Source organism: Cavia porcellus, unplaced genomic scaffold (assembly GCF_034190915.1).
Source record: "Cavia porcellus strain 051 isolate PalLab524CR breed Dunkin Hartley unplaced genomic scaffold, mCavPor4.1 scaffold_25, whole genome shotgun sequence".
NCBI classification, from domain to species: Eukaryota; Metazoa; Chordata; class Mammalia; order Rodentia; family Caviidae; genus Cavia; species Cavia porcellus.
In genome coordinates, this window is record NW_026947508.1 from 9,084,476 (window position 1) to 9,111,035 (window position 26,560).

General features: G+C 40.1%; 1 pseudogene; it reads left to right on the forward strand.

Moving 5' to 3' along the window:
• The first annotated feature begins 333 nt into the window (after nt 1-333).
• On the forward strand, nt 334-26,246 carry LOC100719141 (cilia- and flagella-associated protein 107-like; annotated as a pseudogene).
• Nucleotides 26,247-26,560: the final 314 nt, after the last annotated feature.

Sequence of the window (26,560 nt, forward strand, 5' to 3'; positions counted from 1 at the left end):
TGAATTCTACCAAAGAATTCAAATTGCCTCAGTTGTAAAAATGCAGCAAGAATGATGCCCATCTCAAGGTAAAAACATGGAAACCAGGTCCTTTTCTTACTGCTTTTGTCGCGGTGGTTATTGGTTTGATTTGGCTTTGTGGGTTCAGTTTTACTCCTGAAGAATCAGCTGTTCCCTTATGAAGAATATTTATACACAGATTCTGTCACCAGGGAAACAGTCAACATAGAGAATCCAGAGTCACATCACTGTCCCTGGAGGCTGTAAGCAAACTCTCAGAGTAGGTTTTTTCTCTGGCATTAGAAATGTGCCATCCACTTCCCAGTCAGTAGGATGACTGGGAAGAGGAAAATGTTTCCTCGGTGTCTCCATAGCACTTCTCCCTTCCCCAGAACCTGTCCAGGTGTAAGAACTTGGGACAGCCACATCCTGTTTTAACCTGCACTAAATACACAGTCATTCTCTACACCAGGCTGGTAGATTGAGAAGAAGTACTAAACTACTGTCCTTACTGGAAACTAGGTGGAAGAGAGGAGGAAGGTAAGGCGGAAGAGCCCAGGGAGGACCAGAGGGAAAACTGACAGATATAGGGGTAAAGTTCCTCTTTCTTTCTTTCTTTCTTTCTTTCTTTCTTTCTTTCTTTCTTTCTTTCTTTCTTTCTTTCTTTGTTATACTATTGGGGATTGAATCCAGGGTCTTCACACTGAGCTACATTCCCAATCCTTTATTCAAAATATGTTTTGAAATTTTTCATCGCATTTCTAAATTGTCTTGGCTGGCCTCTATTATTAAATCTTCCTGCTTCAGCCTTCCACAGTGTGGGGATTAAAGGCATACACCATCATAACCGGCTTCATTCCTACTTTCAAATAAAAGATAGCTAGGGAATTTCAGTTCTACATAACGCAAACTGAAGTAATCATCTAGTCCTTGGTACATGTTGAAAATATAACACTATAGTGGAAGTGTCAGTATAGTTCTATTTCTCAGTACTATTCTCAATAGAATGTTTCTAAGCATCTGAATATATCCTATCCCAAGTTCTTTTATGCTTTTATTTGACTATTTTCTCCACTCTACCTGGTCAACCCCCTCCCAGAATAGGGCACTGGCTGAGCAAAAAGTGGCACTCCTTGCAATGATGTCCAATAATGTGCCACAGTTCTCCAGGTCTTGCTTTACAATCGTACCCTGCCTGTATAATTCACTTTTTAATTTCAAATCAGATATCATAAAATTGTCAGATAGTCCCTGTTCCTTGATAGGCAAAACCAAAATAGAGAAATGCTCATATTTTCAAAACCAAGATGTAGATTTAATACAATTCCAATCTAAATACCAACAAATTTCTGATAATACAAAAGTCATGAACAATTACAGGTACATGTCTGTAATCCTAGCACAAAAGAGGCTGAAGCAGGAGGATTGCTATGAATTTGAAGTCACTCACTGTGAGTAAAACAGTGAGTTTAAGATCAACCTGAACTCAGGTGCACTCACCGGCCTCTCTGCGTGTCTGGAGGACTCTGGATATCTCCGCACAGACTGCCAGAGTTCCCCCAGGCTTCCAGGTGCAGTGAAGGGGAGAGGTGGGTTTGAGGCTACCACATCAGCCTCCCCATTCCGGCTTCACTTGGAGACCTGCTGAGCTGCCGACGGATGGGCGGGCCCACACTATCAGCCTAGCCCAGCCTGTTTAGCTGCCACGCCTGGCCATAGGTCTGCAGAGGAGGAGCTGGGCAGATCTGGGGTGCCCTCACCGGCCTCTCTGCGTGTCTGGGGGACTCTGGATATCAGCGCCCAGACTGCTGGAGTTCCCCCAGGCTTCCAGGTGCAGTGAAGGGGAGAAGTGGGTTTGAGGCTTCCACATCAGCCTCCCCATTCCGGCTTCACTTGGAGACCTGCTGAGCTGCCAACGGATGGGCTGGCCCACACTACCAGCCTAGCCCAGCCTGTTTAGCTGCCACGCCTGGCCATAGGTCTGCAGAGGAGGAGCTGGGCAGATCTGGGGTGCCCTCACTGGCCTCTCTGCGTGTCTGGAGGACTCTGGATATCTCTGCCCAGACTGCTGGAGTTCCCCCAGGCTTCCAGGTGCAGTGAAGGGGAGATGTGGGTTTGAGGCTTCCACATCAGCCTCCCCATTCCGACTTCACTTGGAGACCTGCTGAGCTCCCGATAGGTGGGCTGGCCCACACTGCCAGCCTAGCCCAGCCTGTTTAGCTGCCACGCCTGGCCATAGGTCTGCAGAGGAGGAGCTGGGCAGATCTGGGGTGCCCTCACTGGCCTCTCTGCGTGTCTGGAGGACTCTGGATATCTGCGCCCAGACTGCTGGAGTTCCCCCAGGCTTCCAGGTGCAGTGAAGGGGAGAGGTGGATTTGAGGCTTCCACATCAGCCTCCCCATTCCGGCTTCACTTGGAGACCTGCTGAGCTGCCAACGGATGGGCGGGCCCACACTATCAGCCTAGCCCAGCCTGTTTAGCTGCCGCGCCTGGCCATAGGTCTGCAGAGGAGGAGCTAGGCAGATCTGGGGTGCCCTCACCGGCCTCTCTGTGTGTCTGGAGGACTCTGGATATCTCTGCAACCAGGGAGGGTCCACAGGTTCCTGAAGCACTGCGGCCTGTGGTGAGTACCCTAACCCGGCTGCAGTTGAAGAACTGTGGAGCTTCCAAGGGGCAGGTGGGCGCACAGTGTCCCTGAGGCCCAGCTTGTCTGGAACTGCGGAGTTCTGAGCAGGCAGAGGAGGGCCACTGGTTCTGTAGGTCCAATGGCTTGGGGTAGCACGGTGCCAGAGTCTCAGTAGCTCCAAACATAGAAGGGGATTTTCAACAGATCCTGAGGAAGCTTTCAAATAACACTTGAAACACAAAAATATAGGAAAATGACAAAACGAAAGACCAAATTACTACCTCAAACCTCCAGCCCATCTCAAGAAACCCTAGGAGCAATGTATATAGAAGAAAATATATCCCATCCACCTCATATATTGGACACAATAGCCACTGAAATTGACAAGCAACTCCAGGAAGCTTTAAAGAAATTCAAACTCGAAATAATCTCCCAGATAAAAGAAGAAATGATAAAAGAAATGAAAGATATTCTAAATATATCTAAAGAAAACACAGATAAAAAATTGGAGGAACTAAACAAAAAGATAGAATCCCTAGACGAGCAATATAAGAAACAAACAGAATACATAATGCAGATGCACAGAGATATACAGGAAATAAAAAACTCCACTGAAAGTTGTAAAAAACGCCTTAATGAAAGTGAAGATAGAATTTCAGACCTTGAAGACAGGATTGCAGCTAGTGAACAGGAAAGGAAAGATCTTTTGAAAATAACAAGGAACCAGGAAACAACAATTCAACAACTGCAAGACGATGCAAAGAAGAATAACATAAGAATGATAGGGATTAATGAAAGAGAGGGAGACAACATGAAGGATGTCAGGAGGATATTTAGAGAAGTAATAGCTGAAAATTTCCCAAGCATGAGATCAGAAACTGACATCAGGATCAGTGAAGCATATAGAACTCCAAACAGTCATAACCAAAATAAAACTACACCCAGACATATAATAATCACCATCCCAGAAATCCAACACAAGAATAGATTATTAAAAGCTGTCAGAGAGAAAAGACAGATCATTTATAAAGGAAAACCTATCAGAATCACAGCAGACTTCTCAGCACAAATGATAAAGTCAAGAAGAGCATGGAGTGAAGTATTCCAGATCCTAAAGCAAAATGATTTCCAACCAAGACTGATATATCCTGCAAAACTATCACTCAAAATAGATGGTGCAATACGATACTTCCATGACAAAGAACAGCTGAAGAACTTCATGAACACCAAACCAACCCTGCAAAAAATATTGAAAGACAGTTTAGATACACAAAGGAAAAAACCACTAAGCAAAGCAAATAATTAAACAGAACAGAAAGATAAAGATGCAACAGCAGAGAGATAAGATTCCTACAATTAACCAGCATTTAACAGTAATAACCATTAATGTAAATGGTCTCAATGCACCAATCAAAAGAAACAGACTAGCAGAATGGATCAAGAAACAAAATCCAACCATATGCTGTTTACAGGAAACCCATCTAACCCAGAAGGATACTCACAGACTGAAAGTCAAAGGATGGAAAACAATTCTTCATGAAGCAGGAATCCAAAAAAAGGCAGGAGTAGCCATTCTGTTTGCAGACAACGTGAAATTTAAACCAACAATGACCATAAAGGATAAAGAAGGTCACTACATACTCGTAAGGGGAAAACTCCAAGACGAAGAGATAACTATCTTAAATATATACGCACCTAACTCCAGAGCACCCAGTTATATAAAACAAATATTAACAGAAATGAAAACGCAAATTATCAGTAACACAATTGTAACAGGAGACCTTAATACACCACTGACACCAAGGGACAGATCAACCAGACAGAAAATGAGCAAAGAAATAACAGAACTGACTCACACCTGTGAACAAATGGATTTGATAGACATATACAGAATGTTCCACCCAACAACATCAGAATACACATTCTTCTCAGCAGTACATGGATCATTTTCTAAAACAGACCATATATTAGCTCACAGAACATATTTAAACAAGTGCAAAAGAGCTGAAATCATCCCTTGCATGTTATCGGATCATAGCGCTCTGAAATTAGAAATTAATGATAAAAGATACTGCAAAAATCCCACAAACACATGGAAACTGAATAACACACTCTTGAGTAATCAGTGGGTCACAGAGGAAATTAAAGAAGAAATCAAACAATACCTAAAAGAAAATGAAAATACAGATACAACTTACCGGAACCTGTGGGATGCAATGAAAGCCGTTCTGAGAGGAAAATTTATTGCACTGAGTTCCCACACTAGGAAAACAGAATGAATACAAATAAATAACTTGATGCTACACCTCAAACAGCTAGAAAAAGAAGAGCAAGTCAAGCCCAAAGCCAAAAGAAGAGAGGAAATTATAAAAATCAGAGCAGAAATCAATGCAATAGAGACTAAGAAAACAATCCAAAGTATCAACGAATCAAAGAGTTGGTTCTTTGAAAGAATAAATAAAATCGATAAGCCCCTAGCCAACCTTATTTAAAAAAGGGAAGAAAAAGCTCAAATTCATGCAATAAGAAATGAAAATGGAGAAATCACTACAGACCCAATAGAAATACAGAGGATCATCAACACCTATTTCGAAAACCTCTACTCTCAAAAGTTTGATAACACAGAAGAAATAGACAGATTCTTAGAAGCATATGAAGTACCAAAGCTAGATCAAGAGGATATAAAACTGTTGAATAACACAATCTCTGCTAATGAACTTGAAAATGTAATTAAGGCCTTACCCATCAAGAAGAGCCCAGGCCCAGATGGATTCACTGCAGAATTCTACAAGAAATATAAAGAAGATCTAATACCGACACTCCTCAAACTATTCAATGAAATTGAAAGGGAAGCAATCCTTTCTAAGTCATTCCTGGAAGCAAATATTACTCTAGTACCAAAACCTGAGAAAGACCCAACTATAAAAGAGAACTATAGACCGATCTCCCTAATGAACACAGATGCAAAAATCCTCAATACAATATTGGCAAATAGGATCCAGCAAATCATCAAGAAGATTATACACCATGACCAAGTGGGATTCATCCCAGGAATGCAAGGATGGTTCAACATACGCAAATCAATAAATGTAATCCACCATATCAATAAAGCCAAAAATAAGAATCACATGATCATTTCTATAGATGCAGAAAAAGCCTTTGATAAGGTCCAACACTTATTCATGATAAGAACTTTACAGAAAATTGGAATAAATGGTCTTTACCTCAATATAATAAAGGCCATTTATGACAAACCAACAGCCAGCATCATACTAAATGGCCAAAAATTGAAAGCCTTTACTTTAAAATCAGGCACAAGACAAGGATGTCCTTTATCACCACTCCTATTTAATATAGTACTGGAAGTACTAGCCAGAGCAATTAGGCAAGAAAGAGAAATAAAAGGGGTAAAGATAGGAAAAGAAGAAGTTAAATTATCATTGTTTGCAGATGACATGATACTCTACATAGAAGACCCCCTAAACTCCATTGAAATACTCTTAGATACAATAAATAAATTCAGTAATGTGGCTGGATACAAAATCAATACTCAGAAATCAATAGCATTCCTATACATGAACAACAAAATTACAGAGAGGGAAATAAGAGAAACTACACTCTTCACATTAGCAAGCAAAAAAATGAAATATTTAGGAATTACTCTTACGAAAGAAGTGAAAGACTTATACAGTGAAAATTATAATACACTGAAAAAGGAAATTGAAGATGATCTCAGAAAATGGAAAGACATCCCTTGCTCATGGATAGGAAGAACAAACATTGTGAAGATGGCCATTCTCCCAAAACTGTTATACAGATTCAATGCAATCCCAATAGAAATACCATCAACATACCTTATAGATCTAGAGAAATCACTCCTAAATTTCATCTGGAACCAGAAGAGACCTAGAATTGCAAAGGCAATTCTAAGCAGCAAAGACAAAGCAGGAGGCATCACAATCCCTGACTTGAAGTTATACTACAAAGCAACAGTAGTAAAATCACCATGGTATTGGAATCAAAACAGAGCCGAAGATCAGTGGAATAGATTAGAAGATACAACCACAACTACGAACACACTCAACCACCTTATCTTTGATAAAGGAGCCAAGCAGGTTCACTGGAAGAACGACAGTCTCTTTAATAAATGGTGCTGGAAAAACTGGCTCTCCATTTGCCGAAAACTAAAGCTAGACCCATGTCTATCACCATGTACTAAATTAAAATCTAAATGGGTCAAAGATCTGAATATTAAAACAGAAACACTAAATCTATTGGAAGACAAATTAGGTAGAAACCTTGGAGACATAGGAGTAGGTAAAGAATTCATGAACAGGACTCAAACCGCACGGGAAATACTTCCCAGAATCAGTAACTGGGACCACTTCTTATTAAAAAGTTTCTGCATGTCAAAAGAAATCTCCAGCATAGTGAAAAGAAAACCCACAAACTGGGAAAAGATTTTAGTGAACTCTCTCTCAGACAAGGGACTCTTGTCTAAAACATATAAAGAATTAAAGAAACTCAGACCTCCAAAATTCAAAGATCCAATCCAAAAATGGGCATCTGAGATGAATACGCAATTCTCAGATGAAGAAATGCAAATGGAAAATAAATACATGAAAAAATGCTCATCATCATTGGTCATTAGAGAAATGCAAATTAAAACCACACTGAGATACCATCTCACTCCTGAAAGAATGCCAGGATCAAGAAAACCAACAACAACAAATGCTGGAGAGGCTGTGGGGAAAAAGGAACTTTCCTGCACTGTTGGTGGGAGTGTAGACTGGTACAGCCTTTGTGGAGGTCTGTCTGGAGGTTTCTCAAATAGTTGGGAGTGGAAATCCCATTTATTCCAGCTATTCCACTTCTAGGCATATTCCCAGAAGAACTGAAAGCATCATACCACAGTGATATATGTGCACCTATGTTTATAGCAGCACAATTTGTAATCGCCAAATCCTGGAAACAACCCAAGTGTCCATCAACTGAGGAATGGATAAAAAAGTTGTGGTATTTCTATACAATGGAGTATTATTCAGCTATAAAGAAGGATCAAACTGAGATATTTATCAATAAATTGGTGCAGCTTGAGACCATACTCATAAGTGAAATAAATCAATCTCGCATGTGTGAATACCGAATAGTTTCCCTAATGTAAGTAATGATTCAAATATATAAAAATATGTGGTAATCATGATTCCCCATTAGGTGGCCTTGGAGCCTTATAAAGTTTTCACTCATTAATTAGAAAGGCTTCACTCTGGGCTTCTTGATATGAAAATATTTGAAGCTAGAGTATATGAAGTTTTATCCAAATATTTCAAGGAAAAAGACACTATGGTAACTACTATTAAGTCAGGTTATATGGTGGTGAAGTACTAGGTTGTTGAAACAGTCATGCTGTCACCTCTATTGTTATATTGTTATGTCCTGTTTTATCTCAATCTCCCCCTTATGGTTTTAAAAAAATTATTTAGTCATTTCTTATGTTTGTCTTAATTAAAGAAAAAATTCAAAAATTAAAAAAAAGATCAACCTGAACTACAAGATGAGATCTGTCACACACACACACACACACACACACACACACACACCAAAAAAAAACCCTCTAAAATTCATAGGAAACTACAAGAAACCCAGAATCGTGGAAGCATTCCAGGGTAACAAGAGCAAAGTAGAAGGCAACACAACACTGGATTTCAAGTTACATTACAAATGCACAGTAAAAATTTACTAGATATTAAGAAATAGGGTGATAAATATTTGGCAAAATGAAAAGAGACAAAGAGATACAGGGAGTGGAAGAGAAAGGATGCAAAGGACTGAAAAAAATTAAGATGAGTTATGCACATGTAATTACTAATGAAAATAAAAGCAAATAAAATTACTAATAAAAATGAAAACAAATAAAATGGAGATGATGACAGTTATCTCATGTCCTGAAACAAACAATAAACAAAATGACCAAACAAAGTATAGAATATGTTCTTGATGTTCCTTAATGTTTTATCATTGGAAAATTCTTTGTCTCAGTGGGCCTCCTGGAAATTGAATATCTTCATTTGCACTCAGTGAGGCTTAGCCATTTTAAGTTTTGCAAGGACATCTAGACATCTTCATGTCTTCTTAGAAAATGGGGAATAAAAAGGGAGACTCAGCAGCCTTGCTGTGGAGAAGGACACAAAAGATTGATGGAAGTGTTTGAGAACCCAAAAAGCTGTTTTCATAGAAAACATTAGTGGACATCACCTCTGTGGTCAGACATGTTCTGTGGCCATCACCATCTCCAGTTGCCCTTGGCCTCACTGGGGGAGAAAGTAGTGTAAGTGAAGTGTCAAGGACCATAGGGATTGGCTGAGCCATGAATTCAGTGCCTTTGAGTGATGTAGAACTCATGGATATTATGAGCTGGTCTTATGTAGAGAGAATATCGCATGTGGAATGGAGCTGGCATGATGTCAAGATATGGGAACAGGAAGTTCACAATCTACTTCATAGGCTACCATAAATGGTTGAAACATTCTAGGAGCTTTAAAAACAGTCAAAGGTCTGTAGCAACCAACTGATTATTCAACAAAGAAAAGATCATATTCAAAATGATAGACATTTCCAGGAGGGTTTATTTGTCCTGTACCCATCCATTCCTCAGCAAAGCATAGTATAGCTTATAATCTGAAGAATTTGGTAAGTCAGGCCTTAGTTCTCACCCTTAAATCCATAGAAGGAAGAGTAATTCTAACCTTCCTGGGCTACTGAGAAGACAAATGCTGGCTCTTCTAACTTGGAACTCAGATGGGAAAAATGTTGCATGGTCATTTCCCGTGATACGAAGAGTCATGGGGACAGTATCAGCTAATGAAAGCCATCAGGGCACTTCAGATTTGTAAATGTCTTAGGTAAAAGATTATAAATAAGGGACTATAGAACATGTAAAGCCCAAATAAGGAGCAGGGATAACATTTATGAAATATTAAAACAATTAACAAATATGTAAAGGAAATCTGGAAAAGACACAGACACCCTCAGGAAAAAAGTATACCAGCAAATGCCTAAGAATATTTTCAACCTTCATAAGGGTTGACCTCAGAATTAGAACATGATCTGCTTTTTAGAACATGATCTGCTTGTGTGTTTCTTGCACAAATCCAGTCCACAGAGACTGGGATAGTTGGTGGCTTTCCCTTTCAGCATCCCTCCAAATTCTTAATCTTCAACAACAGAAAATTCAATTGTTATACAAACCAGAAACCATGGTTTATCCAAAGGAATAAAATAAAATAATAGAAAAACATCTCTAACAAATAATATAAATATCAAATTCCTAGTAAAAAAATCTTAACTGTTTTCAATTTTTTTTACGAAAGCTATTTTAGAAATAAAGTAACACAAGAAAACAGCATTTAGACAAAGTGAGAATACAAGAAAAAGAGACCAATGACACAATTTAAAACAGAAATACAATACATAAGTTGAATAATTTAACAGATGAGTTCAACAGCAGATTAGAAAACACAGAGGAAAATATCACTAAATGGAAAGAGTGAACAGAGCTTAAAGCACTCATGTGTCACTATCAAATACATCAATAAATATGTCAAGGGAATGGCAGTAAAAGTAGAAAGCTAAAAGCGCAAAGAGATTGTTTCAAAATATAAGGACTGAAAACTTTCCATATTTGAGTAATGGATGGCTTTTTAAATCAAAGATGGTCAATGAACACTAACAGGATACATGTAAAAAATCCATGTTGACATGTATCATAATTAAATCACTGAAAACTAGAGACAAAAAGAGAATCAATAAAGCACCAAGAGAAATGCTGTATGTCATGCAAAAGGAATTTCCAACAAGATTGTCTAGTTATTTTTCTCTTGTTGTTGAGACAAAATACCTGACACCCAAAAGGAAGAGAGGAAAGGTTCATTTAGTTTACATTTTTTGGAGTTTTCAATCCATACTCTGAAGTCCTTACTTCACTCCATTCTTCAGTCCATACTCTGTTGGCTCCAAGGCAGGGAGGCCTGGCTAAGGGGCAGTTGTTCATGCTGGCCACAAGCAACAAGACTGAAAAGGGCAAAAGAGGGAAAAGACACATCCCTCCCTCCTCTATATTGTATGCTGGCTCTGCCCCTGGGCAGGTGCAACACTCATACCACCACCAGTCAAAAACGCTTGATTCAGCTGCCTCCAAGATGGCATGGGCCATCCAAATATAAACCAGAACAACCATTGTCAGTATATTTGGAGCAGAAACTTTACAAGCTGGAATTTAATGGGGTAATAGATTCTAAATTCCAGAAAAATATCTATCAACTGAAAATTGTAGATCCCACAAAACTGTTACAAATGATGAATAAATTAAGAGATTTCCAGATAAATGAAGGCTGAAGGAATTCATCACAAGCATACTTGCCTTACAATGCATACAAATAGAATCTTTAAATTAAAATGAAAAGATATTAGCAACTTAAAGCCATAGAATATCAAAACTCCAAATTATGTGAAGCAAAAATGGACAAAATTAAAAGTAGCATTAGATTGCTATGTAATGATAGTAATATTTTGAATATTAGATAGAAAAAACAAATAGGAGACCAGTATAAAACTAGGAGCTTTGGCTGACACTGTGGACCATTCTGAGCTAATGGATATGTATGCAACACTCCAGTTGACAAGAGAAAAATCATTTTTCTCAAGTTCAGTACAGGGACAGAGGTTCAGTTTGGATAGTGTTATACTAAGATGCTAAAAATTAAAATAATTGATTAAAAGATAATTAACAAAAATAGTTATTGAAAATATAGTTATTAGTAATATTGTCATTCTGTACTGAGCTCATTACCCTAGTAACCAAGCACCAACCACATAGTTATAAATTAACTGACTACGTCCTTCTGCTGTTCTGTAATGCGTTATCCCCCCCACCTTAGTGACCTGTGTGCTATGTCAAATTTTGTTCCCCTTGTAAGAGACAAATGATGCTGTGTCAACCATTGTTCCCTTTATGAGAGACAAATGTTCCTGGAATTGGCAGACCAAGGGCTATGAATTGGCTAACCATCCACTGTGAAATGCCTCTGACCTCAAGCAAGGGGAAACAAAGGCCCACCTTATTACTGTTTCTTATCACTATGTACTTAATGATCAATCAGTCAAAACTCTAACTCAGTTGCACAGCTTTGCAAATTCCATCTGCACTGTGTCGCTGGGCCAGCTAAAATAAAAACGCTTCTTTTAAAAAAGACATTTTGCCCCATTTGTCATCTTGGGGTCTTGCCCTGTTTTTCATCATGGGGCCTTGTTTTTTGAATAGAGTACAACATTTGGGGGCTCATGCGGGATTACATGGGGACCCCTCCCCAAATGTTTTCACCAATCGATTGGCTTGAAACATCTGTAAATATTTGGATCTTTTGTTCTTTGTAATTTGAGTGTGCACCTTTGAAGGTGCAGAGGAGCTTAGCTGGCTCCTTCTACACCAGAGTGGAATGCCCTCCAGGACAGGGCTTCTAGCCCATTTGTGATTTGGGATTTTTTATCCATTTGGTTTTGTGCTTGGTATATTTTTACGGTGGAGCCATTTGTTCATTTGAATCTGTTACCTCAGTACTAAAATTTAGATTTCCTCTTCCCTTAAACTACTGTTGCAGGTTCTATGTGGCTTATTGGGACTTAATAGTCATAATGAAAATTTATTTCCCTTTAGGTCACTGAACCATGGACAGAAAATCCTTTGTTTGTGTCTTTAATATTGGTCTTGTCTTTTGTGGCACCTTGTTTAATGTTTTAGTCCTCGACTGATTATGTACAACCTTGGCATGCTTTTAAAAGTGTTTTTCTGGTTAAAATGTAAATATATAACAATACATATATATGTTTATGGTTTTTAAAATCATATTGGCTTTACCAAATAAAGCCAGGTCATACTGTTATTGAGCCAGTTTAAAAAGTTACAGTTTTTAAAGTGTAACATTTTAAGATGGTAAAAAGACATAAAATGATTTAATATACTTTAGACTACTAAGAAAGGCACTTCAAGGATTTTGTTAAATGTTTTAATGTTGTCTAAAAAGCTAAAAAAAGGTAATTGATGGGTAATAAACAGAAACAGAAAAACAGAAAAGCAAATGTGTTCAGAATTTGACAGTATTGGATCAGTAAATTTTTACTACAAAATGTTTGCATTAAAATAAGAATATATTCTAAAAAGGGGAGGATAAACTGAAGCCCTTTGTCATCCCAAGTTTATATAATGGTAAAAAGTCAGTGTTGACCATATATAAAATATATTTGCCTATGAAAATAAAAATTAAAAAGGACTGTAATTCTCAGTCCCATCTGAACTAGAAGCCATCAGCGTTCAGAATTGCTGGACTCCTCTTCCTCACCCGCCTTTTTTCTAACGATCCTCAGGGCCTTATTTCTCTTTTGTAATTTGTCTTCTCCATTCATCACCCCACTTGGGATGACTGCCAGCAGATTTTACAGGTTTTGTTTACAGTAAAAGAGAGAGAGAGAGAGAGAGAGAGAGAGAGAGAGAGAGAGAGAGAGAGAGAACCATTCATGTTGTGGGATAAAAAAGAGTGTGCATTCCAAATAAAAACCTGTCCTCTGATCCCAAATGCCAGAACCATGTTTTCCCTTTGTCCCTCCCCGATCGGACAACCAGAGGTAAGAAGGCTCTCATTCAGTATAGCCAGTTGTTCTCATAAGCCTTTAAGGGCTGCCAGAAAACCCACCAATTTGTCCAAGGTAGCAGAGGCACGACAATTGGATGATGAGTCTCCCTCAGGGTTTCTGGAGAGATTGCTAGAGGCCTATTACATTTGTACACCTGTAGATCTGGTAGCACCTAAAAAGGCAAGGGCCATTAATAATACCTTTGCAACTGTCAGCCCCTGATATTAGGCAAAAATTACAAAGGCCTGAGAGATTTGAAGAAATGCCCCTCAGTTAGTTATTAGAGTTTGTTTAGAACAGACCCTTTCCTCCCAGCTGGTGCAAGCCATTCAACAGGTTCCAGTTCCTGTGACTAAAAAGCAAATATAAAAATTTCTAGGAGCCATAGGATATTGCCTGCTTTAGATTACAGACTCATGAGACCAGGCTTTTCAGCAATTGAAATCAGCCTTAACAGAAGCTCCAGTTCTGGCTCTGTCAAAGTTGCAAAAACCTCTTGCCCTCTATGTTGATAAAAAAGGGATAGCAAAATGAGTACTGACCCAGAGTTTAGGACCATGGCAAAAGCCTATTGCCTATCTTTCCAAGAGACTTGATAATGTGGCAGCCCAATGGCTGCCTTGTCTGCATATGATTGCCTCGGTGGCCCTCCTGGTGAAAATGGCCCAAAAGGTGACATTTGGGCAAAAACTTTTAATTATTTCCTCTCATTCACTGGAGACTCTCATCAAAGCTTCACCGGATGGATGGCTGCCTATCAGGCAGTACTTCTGGATCTGACTACCATCAGTTTCAAGGGGACAGTGTCTTTAACCCAGATACTCAGCTGCCTGATGATGACCTCTCCTTGCCCCTCTGATCATTTCATGGGGCTTCGACCAGACTTGACAGATGAGCCACTGTCCGGAGTTCCATCATATTTCTCTGATGAAAGCAGTCACATCTATCAAGGTAAGCAGGTCATGGGAGCCGCTGTCACACACTCAGATTCTATGGGAACAAACCTTGGAGCCAAAAACATCAGCCCAATGGGCTGAACTCATTGCCCTCACTGAGGCCCTCAAGTTGTCAGACTGATAGCAGATATACATTTGCTACTGCCCATGTTCATGGGGCCATTTATCAGGAATGAGGTTCATTGACTTAAGGGGCCAAAAGATAAAAATGCTCCCCAAATTTTGGATTTGTTAGCTGCCATTTTGATGCCAAGGAATATGGCTATTAAATATTCTAACAGATGCAGCTACCCAAAAAGCAGCCACAAAATCAGTGGGGATTGAGACAATCTCAGCATTGCTACTGATTCCACCCACTCTGTCAGAGTGCTTTTGCACTCAAAAAGACTTACATTTGACAGCTCAACTCCAAGCAAAGTCTGATATCCCCGGGGGCTGGTACCAACTGCCTGATAATTGAGTCCTCCTCCGTGAGGCCTTGAGATAAAAACTCATCCAACAAGCTCATCAGTGCACTAACATGGGAGGATCAAAACTCGCTGCTCTTTTTGAGATTATTTCTTTATCTCTCAGTTATCAAAGCTTACTCAGTCTGTGAGCCTTAGAGGCCCTCAGTGCCAGTTGGTAAACCCTAAGCAATCATAACAAATGGAAACCACTTGGTATCGTGGGACTATGCCTAAAAATCATTGAGAAATAGAGTTCACAAAAATAAAAAAGCCTGGACTTTAAAGGAATGAGTATTGGTAGATAGCTTTTCCTACTAAGTCTTGAGTCAGCCCTGATAGCAGTTTTCCCAATTTGGCCTCGCTTTATCCATGGGGTCTTACAATGGCCCGGCTTTTATAGCCCAGATAACTAAAAAAACTAACCCAAGCTTTTCAGATTGATTGAAAACTCCATTGTGCTTACCGGCCTTAAAGTGCAGGACAAGTAAAAAGGATAAACCAGACTTTAAAAATGGTGAAAACTAAGATGGCATTAAAAAATGGCAAGAACTGGGTGAGTCTCCTTCCTTTTTCCCTCTTGCATGCACAATGTACCCCCTATGTTACAGTTGTTTCCCCTTTAAAGTTCTATGTGGGAGACCTCCTCCTCTCATTCCTAAGATTTCTGAGGAAAAAAAATTAGCTGACCTGGCTAATCAAGATCTTGTTAAGTTCCTCCAGGCCCTTCAGCTAGCTCTGACTGCCATCCACCAGTTATTCCAAAAGCAACATCCTCTGCCTGCAGCCCATCCTGAGGATGAATGTCCTGCATTGAAACCTAGGACACTACTCATCAAGAGACATCACCGTGAGTCTCACAAACCATGGTGAGAAGACCCTTACACCGTGGTCCTCAGCACTCTGACTGCCGTCAAAGTCATGAAAAAACCTGCCTCAATTCATCATTGCCACCTCAAGCCAGTTCTGGCGTCTGACAGCAATCAACCTACAGATAACTGGATTGTTTTTCCCTCCAAAGATTCTTTAAAGCTTAAGATTGCCAAATGTATCTGATAATCTTGTTCTGAAGTGTTATTCCTTATGGAGACCCCAAGGAGATACCTTGTAACCCACTGTTTAAAACTTAAAATTACTGACTATTTCACTGGCAAATTATTGGTAGCCAATGCTACTGCCTATGAGATAATTAAGATAGATTTTTTTCCCTATTAGATAACATCCCAGCAAAAATTAGACAAAAAAATGTTGTTGGGTTTCCATGTCATGCTGCCTGATTGTTTGTTAATAAAGACTTACAGGGACCTATGTATTCAAAAAAATTTACAGTCCACTGGCTGGTATCTTTGTCCCTAAGAGCAACAGCCAGCCTCTGACCATAGGTGTTCACAGTCCATACAGATGAAATATTTTTGTAGACATTGGGGTTGTAAATTTGTATCTCCTTGAGAGAAAAATAAAGGGGGTCGTTACCTTTTCCCTCACTCTGGAGACCCCATCTTCTATTCTCCTCCACTAGACTTCCTGCTCCTGAGACCTTTTGGCCCTCTGCTATTTCTGTGCCATCTCTAGCCCCTTCTTGCCTCTGGAAATTGCTTATGGCAAATTAACTTTTAAATTCCTGTACAGACGACACCTTTTGTTAGTGGGATGCTAAGCCCCTGCTCACACTGGACAATGTACAGGGTGCTCCAGAAATCTGTGTTTACTCTGCCTCCTACTCCTTGCACACTTCCCCTTATGCTGCACTCTGTAATCCTACCTCTTCAGCTTTGATTTATATTTTTTCCTATCCTGCTAATCAATGTCTTGTTGCTCCCAATAGAGCCTGGTTTGCCTGTACTTCTAATATAACTCCTTGTTCCATACATCACCTGTTCACCCAGGGCCCTGAGCTTTACATATTAGTCCATATCTTTTCCCAAGTGTATTGGCACTCTAGAGATAGTGGTAGGAGTCACTTGTTCCCTAGCTTTGACTTAAAGAGTCCAGTAAGAACAAAAATACTATTGTATTATTACCTGTATTACTAAAAATTGAGATAACAAGGTCAATAGATTTAAGAGTGTCCAGCCTAATAGTCAAAAGACCAAAATTATAGACACTTACATGTACTCATTGAACAAGATTTAGCAGCCCTTAGTGACTGTGTCTCCAAATTAGACGATTCTTTAAGTTCACTGACGGAGATGGTTTCACAAAACCAGTGGGGTCTAGATCTCCTGTTCCTAAAGGAAGGATGCCTCTGTCTGGCATTAAAAAATTTGTTGTTTGTATGCCAATCATTATGGGGTTATCAGACAAAGTATGGCCAGCCTTAAAAGGCAGCTACGAAAATGAGAACAAGCCAGACAAGCTAAAGAGAATTGGTTTAAATGATGGTTTTCTCTATCTCCCTGGTTAACAATGTTAATCATAGCAGCTTCCAGACCTCTGTTAATCTTACTTACTTGTTTAACAATTGGACCTTGCATTATAAACAGATTAGTAAATTATGTCAAAGACCAGGTTCAAGCAATAAAACTCATGGTTTTAAGGACACAAGTTTATGAACAAATACCACTGCTTGAAAAATTCCATGAGCCAATGATTTGGTTCACTGACAAAAATCAGTGGGGAATATTATACTAAGATGCTAAAAATTAAAATAATTGATTAAAAGATAATTAACAAAAATAGTTATTGAAAATATAGTTATTAGTAATATTGTCATTCTGTACTGAGCTCATTACCCTAGTAACCAAGCACCAACCACATAGTTATAAATTAACTGACTATGTCCTTCTGCTGTTCTGTAATGCGTCATCCCCCCCACCTTAGTGACCTGTGTGCTATGTCAAATTTTGTTCCCCTTGTAAGAGACAAATGATGCTGTGTCAACCATTGTTCCCTTTATGAGAGACAAATGTTCCTGGAATTGGCAGACCAAGGGCTATGAATTGGCTAACCACCCACTGTGAAATGCCTCTGACCTCAAGCAAAGGGGAACAAAGGCCCACCTTATTTCTGTTTCTCATCACTATGTACTTAATGATCAATGAGCTAATCGTAAATGAACTATAAAAATCAGTCAAAACTCTAACTCAGTTGCACAGCTTTGCAAATTCCATCTGCACTGTGTCGCTGGGCCAGCTAAAATAAAAGCGCTTCTTTTAAAAAAGATGTTTTGCCCTGTTTGTCATCTTGGGGTCTTGCCCTGTTTTTCATCATGGGGCCTTGCTTTTTGAATAGAGTACAACAGATAGAAAGTTCTGGACATAGATGGGGGGGATGATTGAACAACCATTTGAATGTACTTAATGTCTCTGAATTATGCACTCAATATTTTGGGGCTGTTGTTTTTGTTTTTTTGTGCTGAAAATCAAATTGAGGACCTCATGCTTGCCAGGCAGGTGCTGTGCTGCTGAACTATATCCCTAGCTGATAATGGTTAAAGCTGTAAATATTTAATATTATAGCACAATGAATTTTCAGAAAATATGATACAGTGAAAACAGAAAATATGATACAGAGAGAGAGAAAGCATGTGTGGAGTTTGGAAGACCAAGGAACAATAAAGAGAAAGGAAATGAAGAGACAGATAAGTGAGAGAGTGCTGAGAATGTAGGTGAGAAAGGAAGCAGGTGAGGGCCATGAGAAGGTGGCCAGCATGGCAAGAAGTAGCTTCTGAGGATGGAGATTGCTGCTAACCAATCCTTGAACCTTTAATCAGTCCTGCAGGATATACTGGCTTGTATTTAACTTTGTCTGCCAGTCTTTTAATGACCAAGAAGGTGAGGGACAGGAACAACAGAAGTTTGCATACAGTGACACCTCAGAGGTTCTCCTGAATAATTTGTCTTTTTCAGTTCACCAGAGATACTGGCCAGGTCTCTCAGAGCACTCACAGAAAGGAGTATGTCCCCTTTCCAGGCCACAAGTCAGACCATATCTCCAGGTGGCATGGGAATAGAACAGCTGAGGTAAGAGAGAAAGATGGTCTCACACAGAGGTGTAGGGTCCTCCGCACATTCATGACACACAAGTCAACATCTTCCAGTCTCATTATGTCCTGGGGAATCAGCAGCAGTTTCATGAGCATCTTCCCCCCAGGGACTTCCCTCAGTGTTACCCTATCACTGCTTCTATGAGTAGGTGATGTTCAAACTCAGAGTAGTAACAGTCCTGTAGAGAAAAGGGGTCAACAGTTAGGAAATAATAGAATAAGGGCCTTGTTAGGCTTTATTAAAGACATCAATAGAAAGTCTTTTTAAAGTGGCTTTTTCCTCTGAAATTGTATTTTAGTGATTAAAAGGGCAAAGGTAGAGAAAGAGAAACTAGACCTAGAAAGGCCCTAGCTAACACATTTAATATAAGAATTTACCAGAGTAAGAACTGATAGACATAGCAGATGAAAGACAGAAGCATAAAAACCTGGCTAGTCACCCCCTCTCCTACTACAAACAAAATGAAAAGGAAACAAGCGAAAGTCGTCTAACACTTAGTATATAAAATTATACACATCTACACACACATATATACATATGGAATACATACATTCCAAAAGGAATGTGCATGTAGGCAAAGGTGCCCAAAGACAACCAGAAAGCCAGTCAGATGTGACAATTTCCACGTACCCACATGGAGGAAGTAGTCATTAGTTCTATTAAAAGAAACCAGGGTCATATGCTCGAGAGAATCCTTTTCATTCATTCCTGGTGCTGAGTGCATGATTCAAGCCAATTGCTTCTCCAAGCAGTGCTCACACCAGATGTCACAAGAATGTAATCCCTTCCATAAAACTCATCCAAAAAAAGTTCCACAATGTTTAAAATAGGATTGTAAATCCTAGTTAACCTGTCTTCTTGAACCATAATTTGTACTTCCTCCATCTTTAAAAAGCAGTAATATTGGGGAGCATATCTCAACTTCATAGTAGTTGACTTGCAATGTGACCTGATGGACAGTGAGAACGTATATCCTAGGTCCCCCTTCTTGAAGACACCTCTTCAAATGTACTTAACTATGGCTCTGATGTCTCTTGTTTCTCTAAGCACCCATGCTCAGCTCTGGAGTGTGTCCCATAACTCTAATAAACTCTTCTTGTGACTCTTGTACCGATACATCCTGAAAGTTCTTTTTTGCAACAGGTCAGTGAACCTGCAAATTTATTCTACAAACAAGGGGGAGCCAGTTCTTTATTTCAGCCTCAGACCCAACCAGACATTTCCAGCAACAGCAGGTAGAACTTCCTCCTCCCTTTCTGCTCTTGGTGACATCTGCTGTGTGTGCCCTGGGAGAGTGAACTTGTGGGTGCTCACACACTGGGCACAGTAGTTCTCTAACCCACCACACTCCAAAGAATCCTGAGAGGTGTCTTTTGTCAGCCTATTGCTCTTATCGCTGGCCCCTCTCTCCCACTCCACTGATCTTACACCTGCTTAATCTCAGAATACTGGCAGGGTGGTGCCTCATAAATTGGCAAGAACCTCTCAGAGTCTCAGCATTTTACAGCTGGAAAGGACCCAAGGAGATTATTAAGATATGTGCTCAGAGTGAGTGGGTGTCTTCCAAAAGATTTATGGCTTATTGGTAAAGGAAGGAGAGGATTCCAAGTATTTATGCAGATTTTGCAATTTCTTTTGCCATTAATTTTTAGTTTCAATGTACTATGCTCAGATATTGTGCATAGTATAATTTCAATTCCTTTGCAGATATTTAAGAATATTTTATGGGATAATATGTGGTCTATTTTGGAGAATGTCCCATGCATAGCTGAAAAAAATGTGTATTGGAAGTGGTTGGGTGGAACACTATAAACATTTACTAAGTCCAATTGCTCACAGGTATGGTTCAGTTCTATTATTTTTTTGCTGACTTTTTGTCCAGTTGATCTATCTCTTTGTAACATTTGGCTGTTAATGTCCCCTGTTATAATTATGTTATTGTGTATTTTGCTTTTCATGTCCATTAGCATCGATCTTACATACTTGGGTGCTCTTGTACTTTGTGAATATATATTTATAATTGTTAGTTCTTCTTCTTGAATTTTTCAACTAATGAGTATGTAGTTACCTTCTTTACCTCTTATAATCACTTTAGGTTTAAAGTTCACGTGGTCTTCAAATAAATTATTTACCCCTGCTTTTTCTTGGGTTCCTGTTGCATGAAATACACTTTTGATTCTTTGACTTTTAATCTATGAGTTTCATTTTAGGTCAGATATGTTTCTTATACACAACATACTGTGAGATCATGTTTCTTTATCCTTTGTGCCAACCTATTTCTTTTGATAGGTGAATTGAGGCCATTTACATTTGTGGATATCAATAATATGAATTGGCTCGACTTTGCCATGTTACATTCCAGTTGTTTGTTTTCTGTTATTTTTCCCATTATTTAATTGCTTGTCCTACCGGTGGTTTCTTTCCACTGTTGTTCTTGGGATTGTAGGTGTTTTTATCTCTATCTAGTATGCCTTTTATTACTCTTTATAGGGTTGCTTTGGTGGACCAGAATTTCTTAAATGTTCTTTGTCATGGAAGTATCTTGTTTCTCCATTAAATTTGAAGGAAAGTTTTTTTGAGTACATCAGTCTGGGTTGAAAGTAGTTTCCTTTCAAGCTTGAAGTTCTTCATTCCAAGCTTTTCTTGACTTGAGGGTTTATGCTGAAAAGTCTGCTGTGATTCTAATGGGCTTTCTTTGATTGGTGAGTTGTTTTTTCTCTAAGAGCTTTTATTATTCTGTTTTTGTGCTGTATGTTTGGGATCTTAATTATATATCTAGGTGTATATTTGTGTTGGTTGTGCTTGCATGGCATTGTATATGCTTCACTTATATGCGTATCAGATTTTTCCCATGTTTGGGAAATTTTCTTCTACTACTTCTGTGAATATTGTAGTTATGTCATTTGCATTGACTGCATCTTCACTAATGCCTATTAAGCTTATATTGTTTCTCTTGGCAACATCTTGAAGCTGCTGGATTGTCATTTCATGCCTCTTTGTTATTTTTAAAAGTTCTATCGTTTCATGATCGCTAATTGTGATTGTGTCATCAAGTTCTGAAATCCTATCCTCAGTTTCATTTAAATGTATCTGCCATCTCTGAATGAAATATTTTGATTCTTGCATGTCATGTGAGTTTATTTCATGAGTTCTGTTTGTTTTCTATATTGTTCATTCAAGGTTTCAATCAGCTACCCATTCTCCTGTACTTTTTTCTGTATTTCTTCTTTAGCTGTGCTCAGCAGCTTCTTTACTAAAGTTGTTATTTCTGTCATTACATGGGAGAGTACTTCTAATTTGATTTTCTCTATAGCCTCATGTAGTTATTGTTTTATTTGACTTACTCTCTTTTCAGATATTTTCAGTGTGTTACTTTTGAAGTCCTCTATTTCAGTGTCTTCTTTTCCTTGCTTCTGATGCACTAGATGTAAGAGATTGCATTTTGCCTTTTCATTTTGCCATTTTCCCTTTTCAAGTTAATATTTGGTCCTTCAAACTCACTAGTGTCAACTGTTGGTAGTTTGAATCTTGGCGTCATAATGTAAGGTTGATGTTTGTTCAGTTGCTGGGTCCTTGCATGAAGAGATGATCCAATCACCTGACTTCTCACTGAAGAGCCTGTTGAGTGAATCCTATATTCTTCCTGGGCTGAGAAACCTAGTAGTATTGATGTAGGTCAACTTTTAGTTCCTGCTTTTACTTTATCTTTATGTTACTTCAGGTCACCAAATCTCCCTGTCTATAGTGTTTGTATCGGCTGAGCCCCTACTGTGTCCCTATTGTGTGCCTGTGTGTCTCATAAGCCTTTTACGTTTGCTCCAAGTTGGAGAAGTCAATATTGGCACAGTCATCACCCTGCCTGATGTTTTCTGTGTGCAGAAAGGGGTCAGTCACACACTTGCCAGACTCTTCAAGATCTTAGAGTTAGTTAGAGGAAGCTTTACTACTGGACCTATATATCCACTGTATATCTCTATTTTAGGGGTATACTCACCACACTGAGTGGAACCTGCTGAGATCTTTTGTTTGTTTGAGGCAACAATTGAATCTCCCTTCAAGATAGCACTGTTAATATTTTGTATCCCAAAATTCTGGGAGAAAGAGTGGTGGCAGAAGGTCAACAGCAGTATTAGGTCTAGTAGGTAGGGAGTGTCCCAGTGGAGCCAGTAGATATCCTGGGCACAGGCATCCACTGGGTTCACACCAACGTCCCATGGAAGTGTGGTGTTCCCCAGTGCTAAATGGAGTCATGCAGGAGGCATGCAGCTGTGTGGGCCAAGGCCCCAGATCTGGCAGGAGTCACACAGGAAGGTTGTGTTGGCCCCAGCCAAGGTTCCAGGGCTGCAAGGCGTTCCTCAATGCCAGCTGGAGTTACAGGTATTTCTGGGTTTTGAGAAATTTTTCAATGCTTCCTCGGTGCACTGTGAATTACCAGGCCCACTTTTGGCTCCCTGGTCAGACTGCTGGCAACTGTTTGCCACTTGGAGTTCACTGGGTGTGGGCTAGTTGGGCCCATGGGAACCCCTGTGTACTTTGATGATTTCAGATGCAGAGTGTGGACTAACCACCAGGGAGCAAATTTCTAAGTTTTCTAAGTTTTCCCCATAAGCTGAAATTCCACACTCACACACTAAGGGCCCGGAACTGGATTTCAGTTCCTGCTTGCTGCCTGGAGGTGGCTGGGTGTGGCCTGGTTAGGCTAATATTGTTATAATTTTCTAAATTTTATGAAGCTTTGTTGTCGCAGGGACTTGACTAATCCTGTCATGTGTAAGGGCTAGACAGTTCCTGGAGATATTAGGCCATTTGCTTTTGAAGGCATCAGTCATATGCAAACCAGTAATCCCTAAACCCACACCCTGACTATCTCCTTATCTAAGATTTACTGGCCACTATTTCCTGTCCTCTTAAACACCATAGGACTTACTAAATGGAAAACTACAGATCTCTATACCACGCAGCATTCTGAAATTATTGAAACTATGCAACTATATATTTGTTCAATTAGCCTGGCCTGGCATGCCAGGGCTCCCTCCTGTCACCTTGTGATCAACCTGTGAAGCATCCTGTGGCCCTGGGTATCTGAAGAAGGTGAGACTTTCTTCAGAAGAGGAAATAATAAACTCTTCTTTCCAAGGCAGTTGTAAGTCTGTCACATCATCACACCTGATTTTAGCAAAAATCCTGTGCACACAATCCAAGGCATCAGAGCCATACTCAGAGCCCAAGGAAACAACAGAGAAAAATCATCACAGTCTCTCTCCTTACCCTGTTCCAATGCCCCAAGCAAAGTGTGTGGCTCTGCAGATTTGAAGCTTTGCAGATTTGAAGCTCTGCTGCTCATTTCTCTGCCATGGAAAACACACTGCTCACATCTGGTGATGTAGGTTTTGGAAACCCTGCTTTATGTCTATGCCTATCCCTGCCATCTCCCTTGTCCAAGTTATGTGTGGAGCTTCCCCTTGCAGTCTGGATGCAGTATATAATAGATGGAGCCTAGCAGACATAGATGCCCCTGTCTGTGTCACACTAGGGGACAGCAATGGAAGCCCATATTGCCCTGTCCTGGAAATCAGCCTGGTTCCCTGAGATTCACTTCTAGGTCAAGATTTCCTTAAGAAAAGCACTGATTCTGGCAAACACCCAATAGTTTTCTTCTCCCCATAAATAACTGCTTCTCCAAGAACTCACTGCCTTGCTTTCCATCCCAGATAGCCATAATTCTTCACAAGAGAAACCAATTCATAGAACAGTCTCTGATTCCTCCCACAGTCACTGGTTGAAATTAAAAGGCAGATGTGAGGCTGGTTTGAGCATCTTTCACTTGCCTTTGAAACAGGTGTTTGGGTGGATGAGCCTTGAGGCAAATCTAAGGATATAATTTCAGCTCACAAATTGTTTGTCATATGAGTGCCTCTGCCTCTCCCATTCAATCAAATGTCCTTTTAATTCTTGTCAGTGTATCACATTCTGGATGAAAAGATTTGCCCTATGAAGGGGGTGGGATGGGACCTAGATGTACAGAAAAATGACAGCAGCTGGCTTGGACTTGTGTTTGAAGTGGGCTATATCAAAATGGGACCAATACTTCTCCCGTTTCGTGGCCCTGGGAATAGCTGCCAGTGACAGGCAATACAGAGTGTCAATAATGTGATTCTGATGCAGTTTTCACATGCAACCATTCCTAAACCACATCCTAACCATCAGCTCATCTACCAAGACCTCATCTATAACAGGATAACAGCCCTGGGGCTCCCTGCTTGTTCATGGAGTCTTCCGGTAAATCAGTATCAGAGTATCACACTTTTCATGCTCTTCAACTCCTGTCCCCATCCACAGCCAACTGGGTGCCTCACTTTGACCACTACTATTCTCATTGTGTCTGTCCTTCCAGGGCCTTCCACACAAACACCTGGCCACCTACCACCAGGAGCACTCACAACACCATCTGATCAGCACATATGATGGCCATCAAAATCTGCATAATTATAACCCAAGATTGCCCACCCTCCACACCTGGAGTAGACAGAAGTTGCTATGGCTGCCAGAAAAGGATGACTTTCCCCTTCTTGGTATTCTTATACTGAAGGCATATTGCCCTTGTTGGCCTGTGAAGAGACTATAAATGCACAGGGCTGAGCAGACGCCACTTCATGCAGAAGACCCAACATGAGGGGATCTGACCCTAGAGGAGCTGCAGAATGAGGTTATAGGGGAATGAATGAGTCTTGTTTTCCACTCAGGGCCACCATCTGTCATTCTTCTTGACACTGGGGTAATATTGTAATGACCCTTCCCCTAGACAACATGTGTTTGCCTGGAGCACAGGTGGCTGGAGCAACATCCCCACTTATTGCCCATCAGTCACTGGCTGGATGGGTAGAGACAGTAGTTTTCAAATGACATTCCTCGGATGGTGTGGTGCCTGGAGACATAGAGATACGAAGCACAGAGAAGTCCTAACCTGTAATCTGACATTCTAGTGCAGAGGTAGATAGCACCATTCTTGAATAAGATAATTTAAGATCCGGTAAGTAAGATAATTTCAAACATACAAAGGTGGAATGGAAAGAAAATCAGTAATAAATAGTGAGGTGAGATATTTGTGAACCTCTTTTGGGTTCTGACAGCCTATGTTCAGACAAAGCAACCTGGGGAAACTTGTAGGGCCCTGCCACACATTCTCATGCCCCTTTTGTACGAAATTCTTCAAAACCCCATGATAACCAAATGCTGTTTATCTTGCAGGTTCCCCTACAAACTATGGGCTGAATGAGAGGCTGAAGCAGAGGTGGCTTGCCTTCAAGCTTGGCGTCAGAGAAAGTATTTATACTTCTTCATACCCAGAACACCAGTTTGTGCAATGTCCATACCATCCTGGTCCCTCCCTGTCACCTACACCCTGCCCCATACTTCTGAGACCTACCACTCTACCAGCGGCTCAGCCAGAAACACCAGGAAATTCACAGGATTGCTGGATCTGCCTAACAAAAAAAGCTGCAGAAGAACCCAGGGTATTAGATCTGACCCCCCAGAGGGACCCTGAGAATCATGAGCTGGATTTTATGATACTGTTACCTTCAAACCCCAGGGTTCCTTTCTGTCCTATCTCTGAATTAAAGCTTTTCAACATTGCCTCAGGACCATGCACAAGCAGAAGACAAGCTAACATTGTCCCAGAGAACCAGAAGTTTGATCTCCTCCTTTCATGGGAGGGGAAACTGAGGGTAGAATAATAATGAACTCCCTGTGTTCTCACAACTAAGTATGAGCACTACAGAATTGCCTGGTATATTGGGAGAGCCCATCACAAAAACTCCAGGGAATAGTGGAAGAGTTGTTGAGAGGTGGTAATGAGGC